A 15580-nucleotide genomic window follows, 5' to 3' on the forward strand; every position below is an offset into this window, starting at 1 on the left:
GTGTCATGCAGCTTGAGGCCATGTTATTGACAACAGGCATCTATCACAGTGACACCCTTATGGAGGGTGTATGTATCAACTGGTGGATCAATCATGGCTCCTTGTTTGCAGTCGTCTGGAAACCTATTCATGGAACGTCCCTCTGTGCTAGCCTGTACCTTAGGGAAGCATATACCGAACATGAGGGGCCCTATGACCAAGGACTGGGGTATGCCAAGTGTAACTGAATTACAGTAAGTACTATGATATGCTACCCTCACTGTGTGGGTCCTGTCCGTGAGCCACTTTGCATAACATCTCGAGATGTAGGGGTCGATGTGCAGGTGGATGTGTATGTTGTCAATACCAGAATGGAGAATGGTGCTGAAAGCCAATGAGAGGACAAGGTAGGCTATGTGTACCCCCTTACTATCATCAACTACCCTGGTAACTGTATCAAAGGAGTCCACCAGGTGTAGGAGCCATGGTCTGGCCCTAACAAATCCAACCTGGGTGGTATCAAAAGTCTGGAGCCCACCAATGTCTCTGTGAATGACTTCCATGATGATGTGCCCCATAGCCTTGCAGAACAGTCCAGTCAGGCGTATAGGGCAATAGTCCCTCTGTTCCATTGTGGCGCCACCTGTGTGGAGTGTGATAACTGTTGCTGTGCACCATTCAGGGGCCACAATGCCTGATACAAGGCTATTAGTGAATCTGGTGGCCAAGTGTGGAGCCATGTCATTCTGAGGTTTGTGTAAATCACAGCCTGGGATGTAGGACAGTCACCTGGAGTCTGTGTTCCAGGCCTTAGAGAGTGCAAGTTGGAACTGCGTAGTTGTGACAGCAGGGACTCTGCATTGTTCCTGTATAGATATTGGCCCTGTAGGGAGTGAGAGGGGTGTAAAGTTAGCATTGAACCTATCTGCCAGGATGTTGCCAATATCAGTCAGTTCTGTAATGTTCCTACCTAACCGTCGTATGTCAGAGCACATGTGGGTATTGCCATTGAGTACTGACATACCTCCATAATACTTTGTGGTAGTCCTTGGAATGTGTTGCAGTAATGTTTAAGTAGCTAGCTTTGGAGGATGTGATAAGGGATCCCGGATTCCTACTGATGCTGACCAGGGAGCTACCCCACCCATGGGATTGTACTCCACTTTACAACAGCCTCCACCTTTTGTTGTTCATTATGTCCATGGAACTGGACCCCCAGAGTGGTGTCCATTATCTGATGGGTAGCATCATGGCTCTGTTTGGGATAGCATGATCCATGCAGTCGTGTAAGTACTAATGAAGTGCAGTGGTGTATGTTTCAGCATTTGTAACTACATTGTCCATCAGCACGGGTGTCATGACGTTTACTACCACTGGCATAAGACGTCTGAAGTAGGCCTTGTAGAAATCTTGTACTGTGTATTCCCTGAAGGGTGTGGTGCCGGGATGTGGATAAAAAGGGTGATTAGCATACGTTCGGAAACTACCAACGAGGGGATAACCCCAGGTGTGGAACACCAGTCACATGTCGGTAATGTCCATGTCTAGGATATTGTTGGCCTTGGCGGTGGTGTGTATAGGTTAATCCAGCCGATTGGAGGTTATGAATGCCAGAAAGTGTTGGCCTAATGTGTCGGTACATGAGTAGGTATCCCAGTTAAGTGTGGGGTAGTATCAGTCTCACATCAGTAGTTCCTGTCTGAACCCTACTGTCCAGTACACCAAGAAATGAGGGCTGGTAACCGTGGGGTATGGTGTGGAATCCGTAGCAAGTTACATTGTGTATAGCAGTTCTGGCCACAGTTAGTTGCACGTGGATTACCTCTGATGCATTGTGCTAAGTAACCAGCCTGGAGGTGTGTACATCCTTGTGAAATATGGACACACCTCCGCCATGGGTGTTCCGGTCCTGGTTACATGACTGAAAGGTGTGGTCTGCGTATAACCTGTCAGTGCAGGTGTGCTCTCCGGAGAATAGAGGCAGGTCTCAGTCACTGCAGAGATATCGAAGTGGTCCATTATAAGGAGTGCCTCACCTGAGTGCATTAGAGATGAAGATGTCAAGCAGTCAGTAACATTACCCCAGGTTTTGCTTGCCAGTTCCTGTTCTGGTGGTGAATATGTTATTGGAAACTGTCCAAGACAGGCAGTATAGGAGCAGCAAGAGCCTTACATGTTATCCGTAATCCCAGGGCCGACAGGTGCAGGTCATCTGTGCCAAAGCATCGTGTTTTGTTGACCATGTCATTCAAAGCAGACAGATACTGGATGCCTGTGGAATGACAGCAGAAGCATAGGCAACTGTTGAAGTGAAACATTCAGTCGTTGTACAGTGGTATCAGTCTGGATGAATGCAGAATGCTTCTCAGGGCTTTGGCAATACCTTCCTGGGCTACAAGACTGGAGAGCTATTGCATGTCCCTGTACATGTAGTCCTGGAAGTTACATTTCAGGGCAGTCACACTTACATGGAGAATGACAATCAAATTGTACCTGGTGAGGTGTGGCATGAGTGCATAGGATATGTTGTGGATCCTGTTACCCGGCAGCCAGATGTAAGCGACTATCTTCTTATGTAGCCTGCTGAGTGGGACATCAGTGTGACTGCCTACAGAGTCACCTATGACTGGTGTGTTGGGTATGTTATAACACCCTATTGGCTGTAGTTGATGGGCACACATGGGTCTCTGGGCTATAAGTAATTGGTGTTGTGTTTGGTGATGGGGGCTGCCTCTGTTGCCTACACAGAGAGTATGGAGAGGTTCTGCAAATGTCGTAGTCATACTATGTGTGGCCTGTGGTGGTGGAGATCTAGTGAGACTATGAAATGAGTGGGGTGTGTTGCAGATGTTTAACATCCCCACATGAATGTCAGGTTCAGTCTGGGATGGAGAGAGCATTACCCCAGAATGGCTACATATGTGCATCTCCCACAGGCTGTAGTGTTGTATCTTTGGAGGTGACCATTGACTGTGTACATGAGACAATTGCTATATTTCCTCATGGTTGCCGTATTCATCATATAGACAGGCAATAATACTGGTAATTGACACTTGGATATGCCTGTATATTCAACCATGTCTCACAAGATATGTGAGGTACGTTTGTACAACAGCTGTTGTACTGTAAGCAAGCTGGAAATGTAAGGACAAACAGTGTACTTGTAGGAAATGAGTTGGAATGGGTACTATAGTAATTAGTAGCCCATGAAGTGCTTACATGTTCTGAACAAGTGCTGAGCAGGACTATGCAATACAGATAGGGTGTTGGATAATATAAACCCACTGCAACCCACAAGTGGAGACGCCAGTCATAATGGGAGGCACTGCACTATTACCCTGCTGAGTATGGTCTGCAAGTCCATGAACCTTTATAAACGTAGATGTTAGTAGTACAGATGTAGATGACAGTACGGATGATTTCACACTGCATAGCATACCTGTGACAGGTCATAGGACATCATCACCCATACTGTGTTCCAGTTACACTGAGTATACTAGATGTACCTTTGTATGTCACAGGAGTGTTCTACCAGTGGCCTGTTGACAGAAGCAACACTACAAAAGGTGTCTGAGTGACATGTGCATATCACACCAGTGGTAGCTACAGTAAAACAGGGTTAATGTTTTGTACATCCCCCTCATTGTAGCCCATACCACACAGACAAATGGGAGGCATCTGCGTATGTAAGGATGTGAATGGCCATGACCTAGGATCAATAGCTGTCTCAGTGCTGTGGACAACATACAGAATAGGCTTTGTGGGTGAGGTGCGTGACATATGTGCACAATCTGACAGCTGCATATAGCATTGTCACCGCTAGGTTAATAACCCTGTACCCATTAACTACCACCTAGGCAGCAGTCAACATTATGGACACTGTGTGTAAGGGATGGTGCTGTGCAGTTTACCTCCCTGAGCTGGTGACATCTCCAGGCCTATTAGGTAGTCATACGAGGCACCCAAGTCATGACAGGGAGCCATCCATGAGCATGGAGATCATTGGACAGGCATACTCAGCACTTGGGTGACCAATATCAGATCACATATCACCTTTAAGGGGTATTGGCCATGCGTGGATGGGCGACACCAGCCTTCACAGTCCTCACCTCCACAATGCAGCATGCTGGCTACCTTGCATAAAGACATGTGCAACACTGTGAGGTTGGACATGCTACACTTACATATCCTGATCTGAAAGACATACACCATGGACAGCCACCTTCCTACTACAAGGATCACCACATGCTGGACAGATCCCTGTGCCATACATGTTACATACTCCTGCCATACCATGCAACCCTGTCCATCAAAGCTGCACATGTCATCTGTGTCATACATGGTGCGATGACCACATGGTAGATGTATCATTAACTGTCTGGATCAGTAATGTGGCACTGATGCACCTGGCGGTGGCAGAATGGCTGTCGTACATGCTATAGTTGATAACCATCTCTGCGAATAACGTCCGGCTAGCCAATGTCCCATGTGTATCACATGTGCAATACAGGCGATACATGGCAGGATGTTAAACTGCTGTACAGTGCCGTGTAGATGTATATGGCAAAACACATGCATGTAAACATTTCCGTGTGCATGTCTGCATTGTCACTGCTCATGTCTGTTAAGGCAGTGTATGTGTTGATTTGTGACATATACACAGCATCAAGATCAACAGCATTACTGTGGACACATCCAGGCATGTGCTGATAGGTAAGAACACCAGTACAGGCAAACAGACATGCCCACATCAAGACAGCATTCACATGGAGTATGAGCAATGTAATGAGGTGACACACATATATGGTGATGATATCCAATGCACAACGGGTGTTACATGTGTGTGACACAAACATGTCAGTCATGTCAGTGTCATGATGATTTGCAAAGATAACTGTTCATATGTACTAGATTTAATACAAATGTATGTGCAGCTGTATCTCTGTACATATCTGTGATACTGTGGCCTGTCTCCATCATTATGTCTTCCAGATAATGCCTCATTCACACCTGACAGCGTATAGCTACCTGGAGGATGATGCCCTCATACCATACCTCCATGATAACTATGAGGTATTGTTCAGCCATGTGCCACAGCATGCCCAGCAGTGTGACGATCTGTGGCAAGAACATTGCAGGAGGGTTAATGATGTGGGTGGCCATAACCACACCTACCAGCAGGTGTGCAGATACTGCACGGACCTGATACGACATGCAAAACAGCGTACCAATGCAATTGCCAGGGAACAAAATAGAACAGGTGGTGGGCCACCAACCCAGCCCCCACTCACACCTACCAAGGAGCTACTGGCCAGCCTGGCGACACCCTCAGAACAGCATCCGCAAACACTAGCTGCCATCGTGGTGGTGGGTGTCTCCCAACCACTGAGCCTGGAGTTGCCTGGTAAGTCAGTACTGCACATATAACTATTATATACCATTTAGTTGCATGTGTCACTGTACAATATGTAATGTAACATCATATGCAAGGTATGTTTACACACATGCCGCATACTATAGTATGCTACCCTGTGTATGCACACATGTGCATACTATATGCTATTGTACAGGCAAACATGTTAACATGCACAGTGCACCCTGTAGCTGTCATACAGTCATGGATAATGATCAAACTGCTGTGTCACCCCTATACAGGTACCTCTGGCGTGCCACACAGACAGCAGTCCTTTGCAGGTGAGACACTTATCAGTATCAGGCATGTTAATGCATAGATCTATTTGCCATGTGGCCAGTTAACACATGTACACATAATGTATGGTCAAGTCACAATATACAGGTCGCATCTGTCATCAATCACACTGGCTACCCATGTGCAATATATACAAACTAAATGAACCACCGTCATGAAACCACATTATCCGTCATTGCTAGATGTGTGGACAGCTGTGCATACAACGGTGGAGGTGTTGTTCAATGTAGGAATATGTACTATACATTGGAACAACACATGTGTGGTATGCAAACCGTACCACACAGTGAGCTGGGATATGGGCAGCCCACAGGATTCACCATTGTGGAATATGCCCCTGCAATGGGTGCACACACTGTGATGGGATGTGCCATCTGACATGTCCCAGACATGTAGTGTTCTGGCTGCAACATTGTCTCACTATCCCATAAAACATACCCCACAAACCAAACATACAACCCTTTGTCTGCATAACCCTGTCGACAGTGATGTATCTGACATCTATGGGTGTATGTCATATCGGACAAAACAGACATGTGAGATCGACGGCCATCACAAACATTTGGCCAACACATGTTCACACATGGCCATTAGGGATGGCCAGAGACATGTAGCAACACACAGTAGATGTGATGAGTATAAACCCTGTTGCACATTGTCCGCACATGGTCCAACTATAACCTTTGTTGAATGGTTAGATAGTTGATGTGGAACACTGGACATCCTAAAACCTGTGCACAGCTTGTGGAGGTGTCACTTAATTCGACCATATAAGATGTGTTGAACATCATGACTGTGTCACAGCATGACAGTAGTCACCTGTACAGCTTCCACAGACATAGACACCACATCAGGCCACAGATACCGTACATTTCCCTTGCTGCTGTTGGACATCACTGTCAGCCGTGCACCTCGTGTGTGTGGTACATAAATGTCATGTGGGACATGGCGTATTGACAAGTCTGCCATGTGTGGACATGGTTGCGAGGCAGCTAAGACATTTTAGTAGTTGTGCAGGGGTGTCATCCAAACGTCTTCTGGTGACCTGTCACATGACACAGCATGGTTTACTGTGTATACACCTCAGCGACGTGGGTCGCAATCCACAGTATTTATGTAATGTGTATGCACACAGTAATGGCTATGCACTGTGTGTGTATTCCACACTGTATAGCAATATAGATGCCTCATGATGCCATGCAATGGCACAGTGTCTGTACTTCATGCTGTATAGCAATGTAGACGCCTCATACTACCCTTCAATACTCATGCACATCTGCTAAAAGTGCATTCTATCTGTAGGGCATACAGACAACACTGCAATGTGATACCCATTACATCGCTGTACATGTGTCAGGACATCATTATGTCAGACATGTATGCATGTTAATGCACACATCAGCAGATTACATGTCATACTACATGTTAATGTCAAGGTCACATCAGCCATGTGTACTGTTAACCTGTGCTGGCCCACATGGTGTATCACAGGGATGCATGCTTACTACCATTATTGTGTGAATTGCATGGCTTCTGATATGACACCTGCTTGCTGTTGTGTGCAACTCAGGGATGTATGCTAACTACCACTATTAATGTCTGAGCTGCATGCCGTCTGCTGTATCACATGCATGCTGCATGCCTTCTGTCAAATCACATGCATGGTCTGTCTCTGCGTCTGTGTGTGTCTGTCTCTGTGTCTGTGTGTGTGTGTCTGTCTCTGTGTGTGTCTGTGTCTGTCTCTGTGTGTGTCTGTGCTCATGTCTGTCTGTGTCTGTATATGTCTCTGTCTGTCTGTGTGTGTGTCTGTGTGTCTGTGTATGTATGTGTGTCTGTCTGTGTCTGTGTGCCTGTCTGTGCCTGTGTGTCTGTCTGTGTGTGGCTGTCTGTGTGTGTGTGTGTCTGTCTGTGTGTCTGTCTGTGTGTGCATCTCTGCCTGTGTGTGTGTCTGTGTGTGTCTCTGTCTGTGTCTCTGTTTGTGTGTGTCGTTGTTTCTGTCTGTGTCTCTGTCTCTGTCTGTGTGTGTCTGTGTGTGTGTCTCTGTGTGTGTGTGTGTGTCTCTATTGTAATGTAGAGTCTTTCTTTGAATTCACAGGTGATGTAGGTGCGTTACCCTCCTGCGGTCCATCTGATATTAGTGTCCCCACAGACTCTAGCAGTGATTAATATATGCTTGAGGTACAGGCAGGGTTGTCAGGGGCTGAATCTGTGCCAATGGTTGCCATCCCAGCTATATCCCCCTCTTCCCCGCACACAGTTCTCATGCCAACACATACCCCATCACCAGTGGCCATAGAGGAAGGACAGTCAGTGTGTGTTAGCTTGGAACAGGAACATGTGGTGGCTACAGAAGGTGTGTCTTCACACCATGGTGTCAGTGTAATGACTGCAGATGTGCCACACAGGCATGTGGCCAGTGCTGCTCGTAGGAGGACCTATGGCAGACATGCACCTGCAGTACAGAGTGCAGCAGCTGGTGTCACCAGACACATGTTTCAGACTGTAATGGCGGCACAGGCACATGCTGAATGGCCGAACAGAGAAGGGCAGAGGCTTCCTTCAGAGGGCTGTTACCTGTTCTTTAAACAACAACATCCAGGCATTGGCAAATGCTCAGCAGCAGGTTGCTGAAGTTTTGGACAGGCGATTGGGTGACATAGTTGGAATCCTTGACCATGGCATGGCAATCTGCGAGAGTGAGCTGCCTGTGCTGGAACATCTGGTAGGAGTGAGGCATAGGCCACATGGATGTAGGCCAGCTACACCACCTGGTGCAAGTCAACGTGAACGAGCTACCTCACATGCCCACTCCCATAGTGCCGGTATCAGTAACAGTGCAGCTTGTGCTGCGCTGTCCACACCAGGACACAGCAGGCCATGTGGACATAGCCCTGGATGTTCCCAGTGGGGACACGGTTCCAGTGGACATGTGTCATTGGACAGTAGCCAATCTGTACCTCTGCCTGGTAGTGCCCATGCAACCCCTGGCAGGCACAGGTCACGTGGCCATGGCCAGACACACTGAGCTGTACATCCTGGTCTGTACAATCTGGAGCTGTCAATAATACCCCTGTGTAGGCAGGACACAGGGCAGAACTTTGTGCACACATACACGCATACAGCAGAAACATCTGTAGGGCACCGCAACACCCACATGCATAACAATCACACATGTCCAATCAGATCACCGGCCCTAACCCACACACATGATATCATCCATTGGTGCAGCCTATGCCCCTTGCAAACATTATCACCCTGTACATATGATGATGCCTGTGCTGCATCCCTGTCATCCACACCATTGGTGCAGGGACATGCTCATATGGTCTGATGCACAGGGTGAACAGCATAGTGAGATAAGTATATATTACATTTGTTGTGTACTGTTGACATGCACCAGACATTCCATGTAGTACAGGTTTAGAATGCATTGTTATATGTTCATAGTATGTGTCTTGGTAACAACAGTAACAGCATGTTGGTAATTATGCCCTGCTTCCCTCCTTAAGGTCTAATTGCATGTACCAATAAGTACCAGTGTTTGCAGTTTCCCATGTGTAAATGTGGAGTACTCACAGACATGTATGGCAATACCAGCATGCTATACGTAGCCGCAACCTCACTGTTAGAAAGGCTACCATTCCACAAATGTCCACACATCTACTGATCCAGAAGCATGTGAGCTGTGTAATAGGCTACAGTGGCTAGAGACGTGACATCCATACCGGGTCATATCAAGTACAGTGACATGGTGTGGGGGGTTTACACAGTGGTATGGCTGATGTCAAGGGTAGAGGCCAGTTGATAGCATGAGGCCTCACTGTGTAGCAGTAATACACTGTCACATTACAGGATGAGAACACGCACAGACATACACAGACACACACAGTAACATGCCCACACTCACGGGGTCAATGACACTAAAACGCACACTTGATAGTGTTGAAGTGAGGACTCCTGCCTATGTGGTAATCACCTTCACAGTACTGTGCACCCACATGATGCGACACAGAGACTGAACATGTACAGGTAGGCAGTAAGGCTGAGACTGACGGCATCAACAGGGTAGTAGATTGCATCACCATGAGGGAGTTAGGGATCCTGTCTGTTCTGTATGGTAGCATACACCTTCACTCCATGCACCAGACAGCCATCCATACATACATACACACACACACACACACACACACACACACACACACACACACACACACACACACACACACACACACACACACTGTTGAGTCCACAAATGTCATTCACTTACAGATAGCTGACATGTGCGTGATACACACACCACCCCTGCCTATGTCTTGCTTTCTACACTGCAGTATGTACAGATCTCTACAACAGTGTACAGGGGTGTGTAACAATTGGGATGTATTCCCCACCATACGTGGCATATATGGTCAAACAAGCAAACACACATGGCAGTACTGTGAATCATACACCTGCTATATGATGATACGTCTGACAGACACGCAGCAATATTGGCCGCATTATGTGTACCGACGTTACCTTTGGCACTTGTGCTGCTATATGCACACGGGAGGATGTTAGTGTTATAGGTGTCAAGTGATTTACAGTCAGTGACACCCTGACCTCTGTGTAGGTTGTATGTCTTCACCGTCAAGTAACAGTAACATAGTGTACTGTTTGCACATGTTATGGTAGGATGGCTTGTGACACACCTGTGAGCTGTCCTCAGCAAACATCCATCTGCAAAGGTGGACCACCACTGTATGTACACGCATCCATCCATACCTGATGTACATCCTACTGTACTGTCAGTATTTCACCATATACAGGTGTCAATGATGGGGTTGCATTGCAACTGCATGCTGTAGTTAGACACAGATGAACTGCATACATCGGCTACTGCACATGCATGGTAGCTGAATGCACACCAGTACACGTACATGTCTGTTGGTCCTACATTCCTGTCATGCAGCCATGTTTTTATGCATTGCAATTGGTGGACATGTGTGATGACATACATGACACATGGACTGTTGTATGATATGGTAGTTGTCATGGGTAACTAGTACAGAGGGAATGTTACCTCAGTCAATATTGCTACCTTATGTACTGTTAGCATTCAACAGCCATGGACCTACCTTCCATGTGCATGTGTGTGATTGCTGTAGCCACTTGTCTGCACGGAGGACAGCAAAAGCTATGCTATGTACATATGTGTTGTGTGTGTGTGTGTGTGGGCCATGTATATATCCACGGCAATTACATGTATGTCATATCCAAACATGAGTGTTTTGTGGTGTACAGCAACAGTTATCTGTTACAGCTGTATAAGACCCAGGGCCCCTGTTATGTGTAGAGCCAATCTAGTTATGAACAGTGGTATCATTGCATTGCATAACACATGATGGAACCCTGTCAGTACATGTGTAGTCTGCACAGTTGCTATAGACCTATGTACAGTCCACTGGTCATGAGTAACATGGTGTTGTACTAATGTATGGATGTGTGTTGCTGGTCCAAGGACATAGTGATATCTGAGGGCTACATAGTAGAATGCGGCATTTACCACTGTGATCTGCACCTGAGACATCTGTGATGGCTCTTGAGTGTGTACTGGTCAGTACATGTGAGTGGCCTTCATGTATGTGGGGACACTAACACCTGGAGTGGCCCGTCATGGTCTTATGGCCCACGTCTGTATCTGAGGTATATGGTGGTAGTGCTATTGTGCACAACTGTGCCATATACCAGGTGTTCCTCACTGCAGAGATGTCCATATTCCCCATTGTTGGATATGGATTGTCAGCTGTGATTACGAACGCTACCAATCTAGCACTGACGACCGGTGTCGGATATATGTAGTGCAGTGTTCGTGCTAACAATGTTCACTATCGACACACTGTACCCTTCCATGTTTAGAATCCGTGTGCATACAAGACAGCCCTTCGCTACTACTAAGTGTGTGAGCATGCCCAGTGACACCTTGTGTTGGTTATGTGCTTCTTTGTATGGGCATGACCATTGAAATCCTGTATAGTGATAGCTGTCATCCAGGCAACAGATGTCCATACCCCACGTCAGGATGGATTCCTACATCGAACACACTGCTTGACTGTCTTGAAAGGTGTAATGTCTGTGGTATGTCTCGTATCTATGTAGTGTTGTAATAGTGCTCAGTAGATAGGCAGTTGTCCCGCTCACACACCACTGCCATGTGTTTGTCTCCATCTGCCTTGGGATGGTAATATGCTTTTAGACTGCTCACACTCCATACAATCCCTATCAGCATTTGTTCCATTCTTGATGATGTCATCCACCTAGATGTATGCCTGTGGGAGTGCTGTGTTCCAGTAATCTCGGTAGCACGTTCTGTAACTGCGTAATGCTGTAGTGTCATAAGATAGTTAGGTGTATATTTGAATTCCAGCCCTGCCAAGTGTGTGTGTGTGTTTCCAGCTGCCTGGGGACAAAGTAATGCTTTTAGACTGCTCACTCTCCATACATTCCCTGTCGGCGTTTTTGCCTTTGTTGATGATGTAATCCACCTAGAAGTATGCCTCTGGGAGTGCAGTGTGCTAGTAATCTCGGTAGCATGTTCTGTAACTGTGTAATGCTGCAGTGTGATAAGATAGTTAGGTGTATGTTCGAATCCCAGCCCTGCCAAGTGTGTGTGTTTCCATCTGCCTGGGGACAGAGTAATGCTTTTAGACTGCTCACTCTCCATACATTCCCTATCAGCGTCTTTGCCTTTGCTGATGATGTCATCCACCTAGAAGTATGCCTCTTGGAATGCTGTGATCCAGTAATCTTGGTAACACATTCTGTAACTGCGTAATGCTGTAGTGTGATAAGGTAGTTAGGTGTATGTTCAAATCCCAGCCCTTCCAAGTGTGTGTGTGTGTTCCCAGTTGCACGAGGACAGAGTAATGCTTTTAAGCTTCTCACTCTCCATACATTCCCTATCAGCATCTTTGCCTTTGCTGATGATGTCACCCACCTAGAAGTATGCCTCTGGGAGTGCTGTGGTCCACTAATCTCGGTAGCGTGTTCTGTAATTGCGTAATGCTGTAGTGTGATAAGGTAGTTAAGTGTATGTTTAAATCCCAGCCCTGCAAGTGTGTGTGTGTGTTTCTTGCTGCCTGGGGCAGAGTAATGCTTTTAGACTGCTCACTCTCCATACATTCCCTATCGGCATCTTTACCTTTGCTGATGATGTCACCCACCTAGAAATATGCCTCTGGGAGTGCTGTGTTCCAGTAATCTCAGTAGCGCGTTCTGTAACTGTGTAATACCATAGTGTGATAAGGTAGTTAGGTGTATGTTTGAATCCCAGCCCTGCTAAATGTCTGTGTGTGTGTGTTTCTAGCTGTCTGGGGACAGAGTGACACTTTCAGACTGCTCACTCTCTATACATTCCCTATCAGCGTCTTTGCCTTTGCTGCTGATGTCATCTACCTAAAAGTATGCCTCTGGGAGTGCTGTGTTCCAGTAATCTCAATAGCACATTCTGTAACTGCATAATGTTGTAGTGTGATAGAAAAGACAGGTAGGTGTTCGATTCCAAGTCATGACAGGTGTGTGTGTGTTTGGCAGACATTTCCTATGTGCTGGTATCTGGGAGTGGCTATCTCCCGGATGTGTTGAGTGTGTTTTGTTGCATTCCTATAAAGTGTCCACGAATGTCACAATCAGCCAAGAGACTTGGCTGTCAACACATACACATACATTTGCCCATATGTCTGGTGGGTAAATGTCAGCAGCCCTACTCATACCCTTACTACCATCTGACCCGTGTGATGCAACGTAACACACTTGCCTTGATAGTAACACCACTACATAATGCAGGTGGGACATGTGGTTTCCCTTTCATTCTTGACTAATGCTTTGGTGTCATGTGGTCCGCTGCTGTGATGTAAATTCAATATCTATGTCTGTGTGTGTATATGTATATGTGTGTGTGTGTGTGTGTGTGTGTGTGTGTGTGTGTGTGTGTATATATATATATATATATATATATATATATATATATATATATATATATATATATATATATATATATATATATATAGATAGTTTATATATATATATATATATATATGTATATATATATAGATAGTTTATATATATATAATATACATATATATATATATATATATGTGTGTGTGTGTGTATATATATATATATATATATATATATATATATATATATATATATGTGTGTGTGTGTATATATATATATATATATATATATATATAAATATATCTATATGTAGACATTAGCACCATTGAATGTCTGTGCTGGATGATCTGTACATGATCACCTCAAATGCATGTATATCTGCCATGGCTTAGTGATAATGCGCTTCATCTGTGGTGTACAGGGTCTCAGGTTCTAGTTGTGTAGAGACTGATTATTTTGTTGATGGGAAGAACAAGGGACATCAAATACGGTGATAGTAAGTCACCTTTAGCCAGTTGTGTGCGGATCTGAGCGACAGTAAGCAGTGGTTATTAATTTAGAGGATCAGTATGGGTCACATGACTATGCATGAGAAGACAATACGATGCAAATGAGGTTGACAATAGTGAATCCCGTTTATCCCCAGGATGTGATGCAGATCCCAAGAGTGTATGTGTGTAGATAGCCGGGTGCAGGACTGAAATCTAGGTGAAGGCATGGGAGGGGTTTTAGGCATACTGTACGTACATTGGAGCCCTGTGCCTTGGGATTGCTCCTGCCTTAGCACGCCTAAGCAAGGGGTGTGTCTATACCTGCCTGGTGAAATTGGGAGCAGCAGTGGAGTAGTCAAGGTGAACAGGCTGCACATAAAGGTGATAATTAGCACAATCAGCAGATTACATGGCCAGCCCGCCCATGAACACAATGGTAAAGTGACCAGGCACCATACACACAGGTTTCTCCCACACTCAACACCACCGGTGTATACATGCGGGGACATGTCTCGACAAAATCCAACCAAACGAGAAGGGCTGCAGCAGGCAACATGGACCTACATGTGCAAGAGGCTCAGGGTGGTGAGGATGTGAATGCTGCCGAACAACCTTTACTGAGGTGACAGAACACTTTACAGAGCCAGGATAACCTACCAGGGGCTACATGGGCTGGAGATAATGGAGCACTATGGGGTGGACAGACATCTCCTACATCAGCTTGGTGTACTGCGCCGGCCACACCTGACACATCTAACAGGCCGAGGGAAACTCATCCCAGTGGATACCAAGGTATGTGTTGGCCTAGTTATACTATCCACAGGTACCTCCTAATGCACAACTTGGGATATCTTGCGGATCTCACAGGCATCTGCATCCAGAGTATTGCACCAGTTCACAGACGCCATGTCACCATGTGCCAGTGAACACATACATGTCCTCAGCGCACGTGCTTTGTTGTCCAGCAATATGCGTCTCTCCCACCAAATGGCTAACTACCCTGGGGTACTGGGTGCTATAGCCTGCATGCACGTACACATCAAAGCACCACCCGGTGAGTGGGGTAGGGCCTACAGTCACTGCAGGGGCATACCCTCCAACAGCTAGGCCGTATGTGATGGACAGGGCATTAAACTGAATTTGTTTGCTGTCTGCCCTGGAAGCTATAACATTTCTGATATGTGGCATCTGACACAGCTGTACCACACCTTTGGCAATATGGACATCCCCTACAGTCACATAGTGGGGAATGCTCGGTAACCACTGGAGTCGTGGCTGATGACAGCCATCAGCAATGCACACACACCTGAAAAACTACACCATTTTAGGCACACACATAGGCAAAACATATCATTGAGCATGTGTTTGGGATGCTGAGGTCACAGTTCTGGTGTCTGGACACACCCGATGGAGTCTTGCAGTATTCACCAGCTACATGCACACAAATTGTTATGGTATGTGC

The sequence above is a fragment of the Protopterus annectens genome, chromosome 4.part1 (genome assembly GCF_019279795.1).
Source record: "Protopterus annectens isolate FY-2018-M chromosome 4.part1, PAN1.0, whole genome shotgun sequence".
NCBI classification, from domain to species: domain Eukaryota; kingdom Metazoa; phylum Chordata; order Ceratodontiformes; family Protopteridae; genus Protopterus; species Protopterus annectens.